General features: G+C 33.2%; 2 non-coding genes across 2 annotated transcripts; one reads left to right on the forward strand and one right to left on the reverse strand.

Annotated features, from left to right (window-relative positions):
* Positions 1 to 5,088: 5,088 nt before the first annotated feature.
* Positions 5,089 to 5,160, reverse strand: Trnaq-cug. The gene has a single exon. It is a non-coding gene; the product is annotated as a tRNA-Gln (tRNA).
* Positions 5,161 to 15,097: 9,937 nt separating this feature from the next.
* Positions 15,098 to 15,169, forward strand: Trnaq-cug. The gene has a single exon. It is a non-coding gene; the product is annotated as a tRNA-Gln (tRNA).
* The last annotated feature ends 1,507 nt before the right edge of the window (positions 15,170 to 16,676 follow it).

Raw genomic sequence — 16,676 nt, forward strand, 5'->3', positions numbered from 1 at the left:
ATTTATATTAGATTTTTACATATCTTCAAGTATGAAAAACTGTTTTTGGTTGACATATAACAATCTCTCACACTTTCGATGGCTAGAGCCAAAACACAATAAATAGTAAGTAGTCAGGAAACAGGGGACTCAGGAATAAGGATTTCCTATAGAAATTTTGTGTAGCCTAGAGGCTAGAATGGTCAAGGCATAGCCTTCCTATAAAAGACTATCGTTCGTTCAGAGAAACATATAATTATACCTACATACAACTTCCACCCCCACCTCAATTCTAACTATCCAATAAGCGATTCCCATATATCGAAACATCAAATTCCATGGCAATACCCATAATGGCCGTCGTTAAGTGAGATATAAAAGCAAATTTACATGTGTATTAAAGTTTCCATCTCGCGTGCATGCCGTACGACACACGTGGGTGTCGTCAATGTATGGATAATTATCGAACGGTTAACGTTGGCGAATCGTGTCGTTTACACGCGACGATAGCGACGCGATATCGTAGAGGTCAAGTTTTAAAATATTTAGTTAGGAATCATTTATTTAAATACAGCTGTTAGCGACAATGACGAAATGTTACTAACTAATCAATAATATAATGTTTGTATGGTGTTACACCGAAATTCAATTTATTTATTTCTATAATTCTTCAATTCAAGTAGATTAAGTATTCTATAAATACCAAAAACAATCGCAAAATGTTCACTAATGAACAGATTAAAACAAAACATCAGAATACAAATAAGTCTGCATCACATATAAAAAACTGGACGATATTTTTCAACTGACAAAATATCGTAGCATATAAAGGTATCGTGGTTAGGCGCAGGCTGTGATCGTAAAGTGAACGTTTACGCGATAGCCCATACAGTTTTGTGGTTGTTTGCATAATTCCTTGAGATGCAGGCCTACCTTTATTATCTAGACATGACTGTCTCTGAACTGAATACCTTAAGTAGTTTCTGATCCTACCTATTCTATGTGGGAATTATACGCATACATGATTGGCTCAGTGCTTCGAGATATTTTATAACAAATCGACCGAGTTATTTCGCATTTATAATTTTAGTAGGTTACTATATATCTGTAGAAAATTATATACTTATGTAATAACAATATTATTTGCTTATCGCTTAATTAATCATAGAAGAAGAAAGTAATAAGGGGAAACATGCACACCATACGGTATGTCGTATATACGTGGCTCTATGATATAAAAAAATAAACAACAATGTAGACATACACCAATAAAATGTATTTTATTTATATGTGGTACATAATATGAATCAATAAAACTCTTAACAATTTTCCATTCTATTAAATGAACCGCCAATATTTGAACAAACTGTGCCGATACCAAAATAATCTCGTTAATAACGCACAATGACCGTACACAAATAAAAATTCACTAAAAGGCTAAGCACAGTTGTTTTTGAACAAGATACGGCGTTTTACGACGAAACGTTACATTATTACACAATACTTCAATAAAGTGAATCTAATTGCGTAGAAAATAAGGTACAAAACGCAGTGAAAGCGAGCACCTTTTAAGTTCGGACTCTTATTTCAATTACATTGCATTCACAGATTATAACTTATCTAATATAAGCTCTATATCCATATCATAGAGTCCGTTTTAGATTAGATCATCCGCCGCATAAACTGAAGGTGTATCGCAGGGGTGCGTAAAGCCGTAGGCCTATTTGTGTCGGTTTCACACTTACAACAATAGTGTCATGATTCGTGATCCCGGATTATCCCGGTACAAACCCGGGATTAGGCCGTTGCGGGAAACAAATGTGGGGATAACAAGTGACGAAACAAGTGCTTGTAGTCGCGTCATTAATTTGAATTTCGAATTGGAAAATTTAAATTGCCCGACGTTCAATTTGGCTGTGTGGCTCTTTGCCTCTGTTACGGAATTATTAACCTCAGCATTTTGGAGACTGTTCTACTAATAACCTATTTGTTAATATGCAGTGGGTCTTCTGCTGGAAACTATACGTTGTGAAGTTATACGGTTACCTGTCAACCTACACGTTTATAATAATCGCGATGACACATGCATCAATATAAATATTTTTTTCTAGAATAGGAAAACCATGTAGGCAGGTATATCGTGGTTCATATTGTGATGCGGATTTTTCCAATGTTTGTTTCATAGCGATGCGCACAAAGTACGATTCAGATGAGACTGTTAAATTGCGATTACCCAGCCCAGTAATTATTTTTGTATATTTGACTGATGTTCCCAAAGAGACGAAGGTTCTCAGTTTAGGAGTAATTTTTTTTTATCCCATTAATAATGGGGCAGCATTGTTAGATTTTATTCGGTATTTCAATTATTCTTTTTTCGGTATTTCAACTAATTTTTTGGTAAGTATTTTTTTAAATTGTTTTTAATGTGAATCTCCTAAAAATTCTTTTCTATATTCCACTTTAAAAAACATATCAAACGAAGCATAAACTTAAAAATCGTGAATAGCACTCTACACAAGGTCTATAAATTCAAAATCAAAATAGAACTCGCCAAAAACTGGCCGGTGACACCGTACCCGTAATCAACGTTTCAAATATATCCGGGCTCGACCCGTGGATTTGGGGCGTGCATTCCTGAACGACGCGACGACTGAGCCCTGTTATATTATGTCCGTGATTTATTGCATTGAATTCTCTTCGGTAATTAGTGCGTGCCTGCCCTGCCAACTGGGAAATGTACTAAATTGGTAATTTAATTTGACGTCGAGCTAAACATTGCGATTCATAATGGCTTGCCCGAGCGTGCTTGATGTTGGGGTTAGATGTAGTTACATTTGGAAAGATAAGTTCTATGAGTGCACGAAGAGATTTCATTTGATAGATTTGATTGAATAGTTCGTGAAGAAGGTGCTTTTAGATGAAACTATGAAGATTACAAACCGAGTGAAAAAAATCCCATCTGGATGAGCAGTGAAGCTACATATTTTCCTACTGCTTATCTTCCTATTTATGAGATTGCTGTTAGTATATATTTTATATTAAAAAATAATACAAAAAAAAGGTCTCTCTCTGAAAAGGCTCTATTACGTACTCTACTGAACAAGAGATAGTACGCAAAGTTTAAACCTCATTAAACCATTATTGTCAACATACAAAGGCTGGATTAACCACCTCCAATTCCGACACAATTATTAATATTAGACCCTAACAAATAGAACAATTTCTCAAATTAATAAACCGACTCTCACCCACGGATTACCGGAGATTGGGTTTAATCGGACTGGGAGCGTCCCATTAATAACGTCCCGTTAATTTAGACTAGTTCCGACTATATTTCAAATATAGAACGGGGATTAAACAGCGCTTTCGGTTAGCGGCTGTCGCTCGATTAATGTGCGGTTACCCTGTGCCGCCGTTTAAGATCTGTTTAGCGACAGTGATGGTGTTTATTCATGATTTAAATCCTAAATAAAATATGCATAGTGCATACGTTGCAAATACAATTAGAAAAAATCAAATATCGCTATTTTTTTCGTCCCATATTTCAAACATTCCCAAAATCCGTAATTTACCCTGACGTTGCAATTGCTTAGGTATGGGTGGTGGTGGTCACCTCATATTTAGGTATACTGCCTTTGCTCGTTGTTGTACGAAAAATAAACTTATTCACCAAATTCAAAGAATGAAATACTAGTCACTGAATACTAACAATTATTATTTTAAAGTAACCCGTTGAACCGTAGTTACCGATCACTATCCATACCTACCTAACAGGAAAAGATTAAAACTTCAATTTCTGTCAGGCTGAAGTATTAGCATACTGTACATCAATATAGGAGTCTCAAAAAAATCCGTCTAGAACGAGGAAGCTGTAATATGATTGCGCTCAGGTGTGTACATTTTGAGTGTATTGCGGAAAGAGTTTCAGCGCTAAAATGCTGCTGGAGCTTTATGGAAAATCAAAAGAAAGTTAAAACACGTCCAATGATTGATGGTTTTTGGATAAGTAGTAAATACAATGTTTGAAAGTGCTATTTTCTAAAATTGTTGTACCTATTAAACCCTCTTCATAGTAACATTTTACATCATCTCCAAAAGTTTGCACTCATAATACCATAATAGTATGTAGAGTATTAAAAAAAACAATATGAAGTTACAAATATTAGTAGTTATTAGTATAACAGCAGCGGGAATTTGTCTTCTGTCTAGCATTAAGCTTTAAAAATAAAAAGATTCAACGCATACCTACTTATAGAACCTAACTTTAGTAGAGTGGGCATTATCAATCTACAAATTAATGGAATAGAAATTGGTTTTAATTTACAACAAATGATTGTATGATTGCGCTTATTAAATAACAATCTGTCACACCACACTCAATGTTTTCGTATACAGCCAAAGGCCTTAGCTTTGTACGATAAATAAAGCCGTTATAATAATGATCAGTTGATCACCATTATTACCCAACCAAAAATTTAAAATAAATAACTTACTTCCATGCGACATTTTATCGCACCCGATCAGCATATCGCACGGTATAAATCATTATGTCGTAGCGTATTGGATTAAGATTTCCATGCCAGGCTTCATCTCGCGGAGTGACTTGATATTGATGCGGAATTTCCCGGGAGATGTATGTAGTTGTACTTACTTACTGTGCGTGTGGGAAATATCTTTTGCGTTTGCTTTGAAGAGATAATCGTATGACGACCAATCAGCGCCATCTTGTTTGTGTAATTGGAATCTTTGGAAGATGAGAAACACTAATGTGAATTGTGAAAGTTATTGTAAAAACAGATTTGATAATACTTATTTTAGACGAACTTTAACAGTGCAAAGTATTCAAAGAATATCGCTAGATAATACGTCTCCGGTCTCGTAAAGTTAATATGTTAATTATTTATGTAGAATGTTTACCGAGGGCACTAATAACATCAATAATATTCGAAAGAAGAGCCGTAAAGTTTTAGAGCTATTAGTTTTATAAACACAGAAAAAGTTTGCCTAAAAATATTAGCTATATTTAAGGAATTGTTAAAGTAAATAACCCCCCGTAAGAAGAAAATAATTGTCTATTAATGTACTCGAATATAAATAAATCAAAAGAACAGGTTCCACCGAGATTTGAACTCGGATCGCTGGATTCAGAGTCCAGAGTGCTAACCATTACACCATGGAACCGTGGAAGCTTTCTCTCAATTTTGTCTGCGTTTACTATTCAAACTCAAACTCAAACATTTATTTATTCAATTAGACTACTATATAGTAGCACTTTCGAATCGTCATTACATAATTATTTTAACATTTACCACCGATTCGGAAAGCAGTGATCTATGGAGAAGAATCGGCAAGAAACTCCATAGTTGCTCTTTTAAAATCATGTCGATATTACATAATATGTAACTTATATCTAAATACATAATATTATATCATAATATACAAAGAACTGTCCTGTGGTTTTTACGCGACAACCCTCCATGGGTTTTTATCGTCCATATATTCCTGAATACTGTAGTACGCTCTCTGAACTAGTACATTTTTTATATAAGTTTTAAATTTAGAACTACTAAACTCTCTAATATTATGAGGAATTCTATTGTAAAAGCGTATACCTTGACCCATAAATGAATTTTTAACTTTAGCTAATCGGAAAAATGGCATTTCAATTCTATTTCTGTTCCTTGTGCCATAACAGTGTCTATCTCCTACTCTTGTGTGTAAGTTGGCGTTTTTGTGTACATGCAAAATATTATTAAATATATACTGTGATGGTAGAGTAAGTATACCAGTATTCTTAAAGAGATCTCTTAGTGAGTCCCGAGCACGTAAATTATATATAGAGCGAATGGCTCTTTTCTGTAAGATAAATATAGTTTCTATATCTGCTGCCCTGCCCCATAGTAGAATTCCATAGGACATAATACTATGAAAGTAGCTGAAATAAACCAATCTAGCTGTATCTTCATCGGTGAGATGCCTTACCTTTCGGACTGCATATGCTGCTGAACTGAGCTTACCTGCAGCGGTGTTGACATGGGCTCCCCACTGTAGTTTCTCGTCCAATGTTAACCCAAGAAATACAGTCGATTCTGTAGGGTGTAATACCTCCCCGTTCAAGGTAATATTTCTGCTCAACTTTTTAACGTTAGGTAGTAAAAATTCAACACAAGTTGTTTTTTTGGCATTTAATAATAAATTATTAGCAGTAAACCAGTCGGATATGTGTAAAAGAGTACTGTTCACTTCGTCAACATTTGGGTCATGCCTATCCACATTGAATATTAATGAGGTATCATCTGCAAACAGAACTATTTCACACCTATCCTGTAAATAATAAGGTAGATCATTGATATATACCAAGAACAAGAAGGGTCCTAAAATAGATCCTTGTGGAACACCAATGTTAATTGACGCACCGCTAGAACGTTCTCCATTAACAACTACAGTTTGTATCCTATCATGAAGGTATGAGGCTATGAGGTTCTGAGCTTGTCCTTTAATCCCATAGTGATTAAGTTTACGCAATAAAGTACAATGTTCAACGCAGTCAAATGCCTTGGAGAGGTCACAAAATATCCCCAAAGCATTTTTTGAGTTTTCCCATGCCTTATATATATGTGTTAGTAGTGCAACTCCAGCATCTGTGGTTGAGCGCCCCTTTGAGAAACCAAACTGTTTGGTGTGCAGCAAATTATTAGAAGCAAAGTGACTAGTCAATTGGTTTAATATTAACTTTTCGAAAACTTTACTTAATGTTGGTAAAATCGAGATAGGTCTGTAGTTGTTACAGTCTTCTTGATCACCTTTTTTAAATAGAGGTATAACTTTACTAAGCTTTAGTAAATTAGGAAATGTACCATAGTCACAACACTTATTAAATATGAAAGCTAAATTGTTTGCAATATTTTCTATTATATTATTAACTAAATTTACGGACATTCCCCAAAGATCACAAGTATTTTTTAAATTAAGTGTCTTAAATGCTGTAACAATATCATTAGCAGTTACGTGACGCAATTCAAATAATGTACTGCACCCCGCAACATGGTCCCTCAAAAAGGTCTCTGCAAGTATTGAAGACGAATTTAAATTATTAGTAATGCTAGCAGGGACACTACTAAAGAAATCTTCAAAAGCAAGCGCAACATCAGCATTTTTGTCAATAACCATGCCATTATTTACAAGTTTTATGGTATTACTTGATTTGCTTTTACCCATTTCACCATTAATAATAGACCAAACTGTTTTAACTTTATTATCCGAGTCGCGTATTTTATCCCTGATATACAAACGCTTCGCAGTAAAACAAACAATTTTAAAAGTTTTTGAGTAATTTCTAACATAACTAAGAAAAGATGGATCTTTATTATATTGCTTCATACCATATAACTCATAAAGAACAATCCTACACCTATGTATGCTAGGTGTCGCCCATTTACTAAATGGTAAATCCTTGGTAATATTTAAAGATTTAACTTTAAATATTTTTTCAAATTCACTATGAACTAAATTAAAAAGATTTTTAAACATTTCACAAGGATTATTATGACAGGATTGATCATTCAGTACGGGCAGGTTTTTATTAATATTATCTCTAAATTTATTAATGCCTTTTTTAGTTATAGGCCTAACATTAGTTCTTTTAAATTCAGGTAAGCAATCCCATTCAAAAACTACTTTCTGGCCACAGTGATCCGAAGTGAGTGTATTGAGAATATTTTTCTCTAAACAGATGCAGTCGCAGTATATATTATCAATACAGGTTGCAGAAGTAGGTGTAATTCGTGTGGGTTCATTAAAAAGTTTATACAGGTTAAATGACTGAAACAAATTAACAATTCGTGTTGCCGTTTGTGTTTGTAAAAGTACATCAATATTAAAATCACCACATACTATAACTTTTTTTTTACTCCTACTTAAACGCTTTAATATTTCTTCCATGACTGTCTCAAACATATTAAAGTCACTGGAAGGGGGTCTATAAACGCAAACAATAATGTAACGCTCCAGTTCAACACAGGACAGTTCAATGGTCCGTTCTACAGAAAGACTAACAATGTCAGTTCGTTCTTTGCATTTTACACTATTATGAACAAAAATAAGAGAACCTCCATGAATAGCATATGTCCTGAAGTATATACTTTTTAATTTATAATTATCAATATTTATTAACAACTGACATTGTTTAAGCCAATGTTCTGTTACACAAAAAACCTTAATACTATTATGATTTAAAAACAATTCTATTTCTAATAATTTGCTAGCCAAGCCTTGAATGTTTTGATGTACAATAGAAAAAGTCTGCTTAGCTGTTGTCTTATATACTAGTTTAAATCTAGCTTAGGGCTAGATTTTCTGTCAACACTAGGTTGGTGTATATAATTACTACTACATAAAATTATAGTAGATCCAGGGTCTGATACCGAACATGTACCAGACTGGTTAATATTATATGCTATTAACATAGCAAGTTCTCGCTTAAATCTAGATGGCAGATACACTGTATTCTTTGTCAAAGTAAAAGATTTAATACACAAATTAATGTCAAAGTAAATAAATGCATCACAATGATGATTTGTTACATTATACAATTTTAAATTCATATTATGAATTAATCTATTTTGTTCTTGTGTCAAACCAGGTAGGTATGGCAATGTACACAACATAAATTTACATTTAGTCTTACTACTAATTTCCAACATTTTTTGAAATCCTACATCAATATCCTTATTTTTTACATTTAAACTATCTCCATAAAGTATAATTAGACATTTTAAACTATTTTTAACATTGTATTTCAAGACAAAGTGTATTTTACGTTCCCTATGAACAATTCGTGTAAAAACAAGCAATAAAAACTATTAGCTGCAATCATATTTAGTTGTAGATCATATCACGTCTAGAGATAATGTTAACATTTCAAGGTACTTCCCCATCAAACCTACAACTGAGAACTAAGTGTTTTACCTATCTTTTGTACCTAGTATTTAAGGTCAATTATGTCGAGTGGAATATTAAATAATTAAGAATCTAATGGTGCAAATGGTCTGCGTTTTATTTCTAATGTTTGTGCTGATATCTTATTTTTATTAATAACATTGAAGTCCACTAAAGTAAGAATATTAATTAATTTATTTTTACACTAGCTGTGCCCGCGACTTCGTCCGCGTGGAATAGCGACTGCATAGTAGTTACTACTTTACTTACAATTATTTAGTAAACACGTACTACCATAAATTTATTTATTTATTTATTTACCATAAACAATTCATAGAATTGTTAATAGAATTTATTACTAATCTAAGCTAAAAAACTTACGTACTTTCCGGAAATCTGGGGCATTTTCCGGGGATATCCGGAAAATGCCTGTAAAATATCTGGAAAATCCCCCGGAAAATGTGTGAAAATGTCCGGGAAATACCCGGAAAATATCCGGAAAATGCGTGAAAATGTTCGGGAAAAGCGTGGAAAATGCCTAAAAATCTCCGGAAAATGCCAGGGAAATGTCTGGAAAATATCCGGAAAAAGCGTGGAAAATGCCTGGAAAATCCCCGGAAAAAGCCTGAGAGATGCCCAGAAAATGCCCGGAAAATATTCAAAAAATGCGTGAAAATGTCCGGAAAAGGCGTGGAAAATGCCTGGAAAATTCCCGGAAAATGTCACGAAAATATCCGGAAAATGCGTGAAAATGTCCGGAAAAAGCGTGGAAAATGCCTGGAAATCCCCGGAAAAATGTCAGGGAATGTCCGGAAAATGCTTGGGAAATGCCTGGAAAATGCCTGGGAAATATCTGGAAAATATCCGGAAAAAGCGTGGAAAATGCATGGAAAATCCCCGGAAATTTCCTGTGAATTACCCAGAAAATTCCCGGAAAATATCTGGAAAACGCGTGAAAATATCCGGAAAAGCGTGGAAAATGCCTGGATAATCTCCGGAAAATGTCAGGGAAATGTCAGGAAAATGCCTGGGAAATGCCTGGAAAATATCCGGAAAATGCGTGAAATGGTCCGGAAAAGGCGTGGAAAATGCCTGGAAAATCCCCGGAAAATGCGTGAGGAATTGCCCGGAAAATGTCCGGAAAATATCCGGAAAATGCGTGAAAATGTCCGGAAAAAGCGTGGAAAATGCCACTTCAAATTTGCGAAGTAATTAAAGCAGACAACCAAAAAAAGAAAAAGAAAGCTAAAATCTTTCATATTAAATGTATATGGGATATTCATATTTCATATTATGTACTTAATGTATGGGAGGGTTTAAAGATATTTTTTTTTATATTTCTCGATTTATTTAAAAAAAATGATTACGGCCATTATTAGGTTAAGTACTTTCGATATCAGTTTAAAGTTTTTTGTTATCTGTAATACTTACAAAAAAAAATCGCCTGTGCACACTGAACGATTACACCTTGTACATGAATGCCTTAGCAAATGTTCGCCGTGATTATTTAAATGATCATAATTTTTTTTATTAATAAACCAATTGACATGAATTAAACACTAAATGACAAAAAAATTAACTACAGTTTTGGGTTCGGGATCAATATAATAATTACACCTGCTAATATTTTTTTACATATTTTCATTGTATAAAATCATAACATAATTTCCTTTATGTATTGTTCTATTAACACATAGATAATATCTTCTCAAGGTACTAAATTTTAATAAAAAAGTTGTTTTTGTTATTTATATCTAAAAAAGAGTATTTATATTAGACAGAAATAAACATAAAATTTTTATAAGTTTTATAGAAGCTGAATGTAATGCAAATGGGCAAATATAAAAGTAAAATTAGGTATTTAAAATAAATAAATGAAACAACTACCAATTACAGAAAAACTTCTTTTTCGGTTGAAAATTGCTGGATCATGAGTATAATTCTTTATCTCTTACCTTGGGCAGTCTGGAAGAGATCGCTAGTAAGCGATAAGACCGCCTTATGTACATACCGTGTTAATCCATTTGGTATGATTGTAAATATTTTACTTGGTGTGGTACGTATATTACCACACCAATTGATAAATAATATGTACTCTGATCCCAGTACGATCTGTACCGCGATAGCCATAACGATAATTTAAAACAATCAGATGACAGTAAAGCACGATTAAAAATCATACTTGTACAGTAGTTGTGAGTGCAATATTTAGGTTTCAAAATAACATTTTTTTGGTACTAAAACGTAGGTAGATTCTCACGCACGCACGCTGATACGTGGTTGGCTGCCCCTTTTCTCATTCCCGAAAAATATCCTCTAAAATTACCCAAGATTCTTCCAATGATTGTACCATACGTTGGAAATTAACTTTAGTCAACAATTGACCACGCGCCAGGATACTTATTTCTACTACATCCTCATGCAAATCGTTAATTTTTATGAACATTGAATCTGTAAATAAAAAATATGAAAAGATTACTTTACCTAATTTTATTAAAAAGCTACTAACAAATAAAATTCTATCAAGAACTAAAGTGACCTTCTTTGGGCGTTTAATATAGTCTTGTAAAAGTTATACATAAAAATAAAATTTCATCATTTTCTTATTTTGTCGTAACTCCAATTCTAATTAAAAACATGAGTCTAACTATATAATTAATTAATAAAGAATAAATATAAAAGCTACAACTTACCTTTTGTGGGAACGCAAGAAGGATTTTTTTAAATGTCACAATTAACTGTTAATAGTGTCTTGTTTGACATCAAATAATAAACATCTACCCTCACTTGTAAAATTTTATTTAGTATATTCACATAAAATATAAGCACCTGAAGTGGACTCTGGGAAGACATGGGTTAAAAAGTTAAATAAATAAGTACAATTAAAAACCCCACCAACATCATATTATTTAATTTTTAATTATAAATTTGCAAGAAGCGTTAAACATGTAAATTGATTTGATTTTAATGAAGTCTCATAGATGGCGCTGTTTCAAATTTGTCTTTATACTACTAAGATTCATTAAACTGTTTCTCTGCCAAAATTACGTAAATGACGTAGTTTTTATAGTGTAAAGCTAGATAATAGCGTGGCTTACCCAAAAACAACATTTAAACATGAGTCTTTAGATTGTACGCCGTGTAATACACGGAATACGTTAGAAAAATAAAGGTTCACAGCTCCTCCCCCGGAGGTGATAGCATGATAATGTGTATATAAAAGCCTCACCCGACCTGTTAGTAATATTCATGCAAAATTTGAAGTCAATCTATGCGGTACTTTTCGAGATTAGCTCGGACAAATATACAGACAAACAGACAAACAGACAAACCGACAAACAGACAAACAGACAAAAATTCTAAAAACTATGATTTTGGCTTCTATATCGATTATAGATCATGGATTATGTATTCTTTTAAAAAAATATTCAATGTACAGTTTTGACTTTCCTACGATTTTATTATATGTATAGATTGTCAGTGGAATCGTGTTCTATTATATTATATAATATAGTGTCTAACCTTTTTCATTTTATCCGATCTTTTTTAGTAATAATAAAAAGAACAATTTACCAACATAATAAACTAGGCTCTTAGGTTTCTAATCTATGTCAAAAACTAAAGAGCTCCACATGGACAAGCTCCAAATAAAGAAGTTCAGTAGTTTCCAATCAGTGTCCAAAATGTATGATGTAGGTATATGACTGTAGAGTGTAGGTACCGAGTAGGTACCGACCCAAAGCTCCACACAATACTATAGACCCAAAACAAAAGAGTTAGTTAAAAAAAAAAAAAACAGAAGCCACGAATTCGTCCATCCATCGCCAGGACAATATTGGACGGAAGACAGATGGTACAAGTTGACGATAAAATATTCACACCACGAACCTTGTACTCCAACAATCAGTCACTTTGGATAGAGCGATTTAATAAGACTTCCGAGTGAGAAGTATTGTGGCATTGTGAATAAATTGTGTATATGTTTTTACATGTCAACTGACGAGGTTGGAACTGCTTCACGCTTCAGGATCTTTGGTAGTTAGGTATATCTTTTGATTCACAAGAATATGATTTCATAAACGTGATTTCGTAAACGTGACCATATGCTCGCTGTAAACGTCGGGTTAAAAAAATATTATTTTTAAACACATTATAAATAAAAATTAAAATGATAATCAAAAACATGGTAAAAATGGTATTTCACGCTACTTTCATTGAAGGAGTACGGTCTACTCCAAGATTTCATTGCAGTCAGTTAAAAAGACTATTTGTTCTCCACTAAAATACACTAAAAACAAGCCGCCTGGTTTGACAATTATTGCAAGGGGTGAACGACAAATGAGTTGCATGCGTCTGGACTCTGGAATGATCTATAAGTCTTCTTAATTTGTTTCTGTTTTTTTCTTTAACAAAATAGGCTACGGCTATAATTAAATAGAAGTCCTTGCAAGTTAATATATTTTTTCATAAAATTTTATTACAATTAAAAAATATAATTATTAAACGTCGATGTCGTCACAAATAACCTGTGTTACAGAAACTTTCCCTGTAAATTTTGTAAATTTTGCTGACGTGGGGATCTTTTTGGCATCATTATAATTTATAATGTAAAATTTGTATTTTAACTGTTTATTTTCCCTACTGTATTTTTGTTTTTGTGCCAAATAAATGAAATGAATAGGAAATGATAATTAAATTATTGCATCAATAATCTGTGGTATCAAGCACACTGATCATAATAATCCAAAAAGTAATTTAGGAGTCAAAATAAACAACCAACAAGGAAGACGCAACAAAAACGTTTTAAGATATTACCCAAATATTATATTAAGTAGTATTTACATCCATCTCACTATAATAAGATTGACATTTAAACCGTATTCAACCCGACTCCTGTCCATACTGAAATTCCCTGTTCAGATATTGGCAAAAACAATATTTTATGCCAATCGCTAAGCGGCCCATCTCAAATGTAGGTATGCCTGAAGATGTGACTTCGGGTTACGGCATACACGATATATGGTAAGAAGACGGGTCTGAAGATTTCTTTAAAAATAATTAAATATAGTACGATGTGAATCATAAATGTGGTTTAAGGAATGTAGGGAAACGTACCAACCTTAGGTACCTACCATGATTTTCAAAATCTTTTGATGTATGCCAGGAATTAGGCAACACATTTATTATAAAAAGGCAAGTAATCGATATCACTTTTTGACTAAATATTTCGATAAAACATTAAGAAAAAAAAATCTAAAAAGCATTTACTATAATTATTGATACGGTTTCTTTCTCACATAGGCATATTTTGATTATTATTATGTGAACGCTCTTGCTTTCTGCTTGATTTTTTATCCCCATATCAGTCTTGAGACATCAACCGCACGTTCACCCCAAAATATTTCAAAGCATCACATTAAATATTGACAAAATAAAAATGTAGAAGACATTCGGACGTGAGCGTTATGTCGACGTCGGATATAACCGCTCGAGGACCGTTCCATTTTCAAACGGTTTCCCGCCAATAAATATATTATCGAGTTACAATGCTTGGGGGAGTTGCCATTTAGAAAAAAAAAACTATTTTGATATGTTTGTTGACTCCGTAACTTTTTAGTTTTTGGTAGTTAGGTAGGTACCTACAATTCACTTTTTATGTGGCAAAGGTAATATTGATTTTTTTTTATCATAAGATGATTTTTTTATTTTTGAATGGCTGCTATTGTGTTCGCAATTAATGTTGATTGATGTTTTTATTTCTGATTTTCTTACCTTTCGAAGCTCTGAAGAGAAGACCTTTATAATAAGTGAGATCGTAATAGTTAATACCCGCGGCCGCCTAATGAAATATTTTTATATAAGATATTCATAAAAAATATTTGACTTGCTCTAAAATATTATGGCAGTGATTTGCTACTTTGTTGAATAATCTTCTAATATATAAAAATCAATGCCACTTTTCGTTGTAATTCCATAACTCGAGAACGGCTGAACCGATTTCGATAATTCTTTTTTTATTATATTCCTTGAAGTACGAGGATGGTTCTTATGTAGAGAAAACGTTAATATGTACCACGGGCGAAGCCGGGGCGGACCGCTAGTTTTATCATAATTATTTATTTATGTGCATGATCAGATAAACTTGAATCAATAAATCCAAAATTTCGACACACTTTAATACGGTTCCATGGTGTAATGGTTAGCACTCTGGACTCTGAATCCAGCGATCCGAGTTCAAATCTCGGTGGAACCTGTACTTTTGCAATTTTTTTTACGCATTAATTTTGATTTCTTATATTAGTTTTAGTTCTCATATTCACATTATTTGGATTTTGTAAATTTTCTTTCTTCAAAGTTCTTATAATTTTTTTGTTCGCTAAAAATGTTTTATGAGGTAAGATTCAAATAAAATGTTAAAATCAAAATTGTATGTCAGAGCCTGTTAGCATAGATTATTAAAAAAAGGTAAGTAGTTACCTCTCAGTGAATGAAATCACCTAAGCCGTTTTCAATTTATTCCATCCATAACCTTTCCTATTGCAGAGCACAATCAACTGTCCCAAATACCATCAACGGATTACATAAAATTAATTAACAACGACGCGACAACTAGTTTCCTAGATTTCACTGAACAAAAACCTAAATAGTTAGTATCCATTAATATTGTAACTAAACACCGAAACGTAATGCCGCGCCTGTGGCATCAACTGATTAAATTAATTAAAAAAGTAACTCTTTCGTTAGCATCGCCCGGGGACCGCGTGGCGTGTTTACGGGTTGGAAAAATCTATGTGAGCCAAGTTAAACGTACTAAAGTCTAAAACATAGTTTAAACAGCGTTTAATTAACCATAGAAAATTTGCATGGGAATTGGTACAGCGCCATCTAGTGAAATGTGTGTGAAACGAGATCGAATTCGTGGGTGTGGCACTATGAGATAATTTTATGTTGTGTCCCGAGATGGTATGGCATTATGCTCATTGCCAAAATATATTAAAGTATCAGGTGGTATCAGATATTTATTTTTTCATTGCTAAATATTACATGCTTTGTATTCATTGCATTCGATGCATTCTTTATTTGAATCACTAATTTGGTCCCTCATCACGGAAAAATAAGAACATGATATACTTACCAAATAATAATTGTGTTGAGTATAATAATTGATATTGTATTCAATCATTTATCATAGAATAGATAGTTAAATGCCCAATATATAATAAAAAACTACCCACTTACTTCAATTCCAAAAATGTCCAAATTTTATTTGGCACCCACATGCTTCACCAAATACCTACCTACCTCAAAATACGTAAACTAAAAAATTATGTACCTGTAGCGTAGTGTAATGCAATTTATATTATACTGTAGTTTAAAAAACAACCCATTAACCCGCAGTCATGTCACCCAGCCTAACCCTTCCGCGCTGATCGTTATCACCTGTACATCACGACCCAAAGTACATTACTAGTGAATTATTATTTCTGATTAATAAATTGTGTGTCCCTCAAGACCGGGCCGGTACCACGGTCGCGTCAATTATGAAATTTGATGCGTTTTCATTAAACTTTACGGGGCCCAAGAGGCCGGAGCCTTAGTGGGTTAAGGCTTGACACATTTAGGGTTAGTTTTTGGGCGGGGTAATGAAAATAATATATCAGCTTTCTGGTAAAAATAATAACATGCTATAAATGTACGTTTGATTACATTGTAATTTGTACATAATCCATACTAATATTATAAATGCGAAAGTAACTCTG

The sequence above is a fragment of the Colias croceus genome, chromosome 3 (assembly GCF_905220415.1).
Source record: "Colias croceus chromosome 3, ilColCroc2.1".
NCBI classification, from domain to species: Eukaryota; Metazoa; Arthropoda; class Insecta; order Lepidoptera; family Pieridae; genus Colias; species Colias croceus.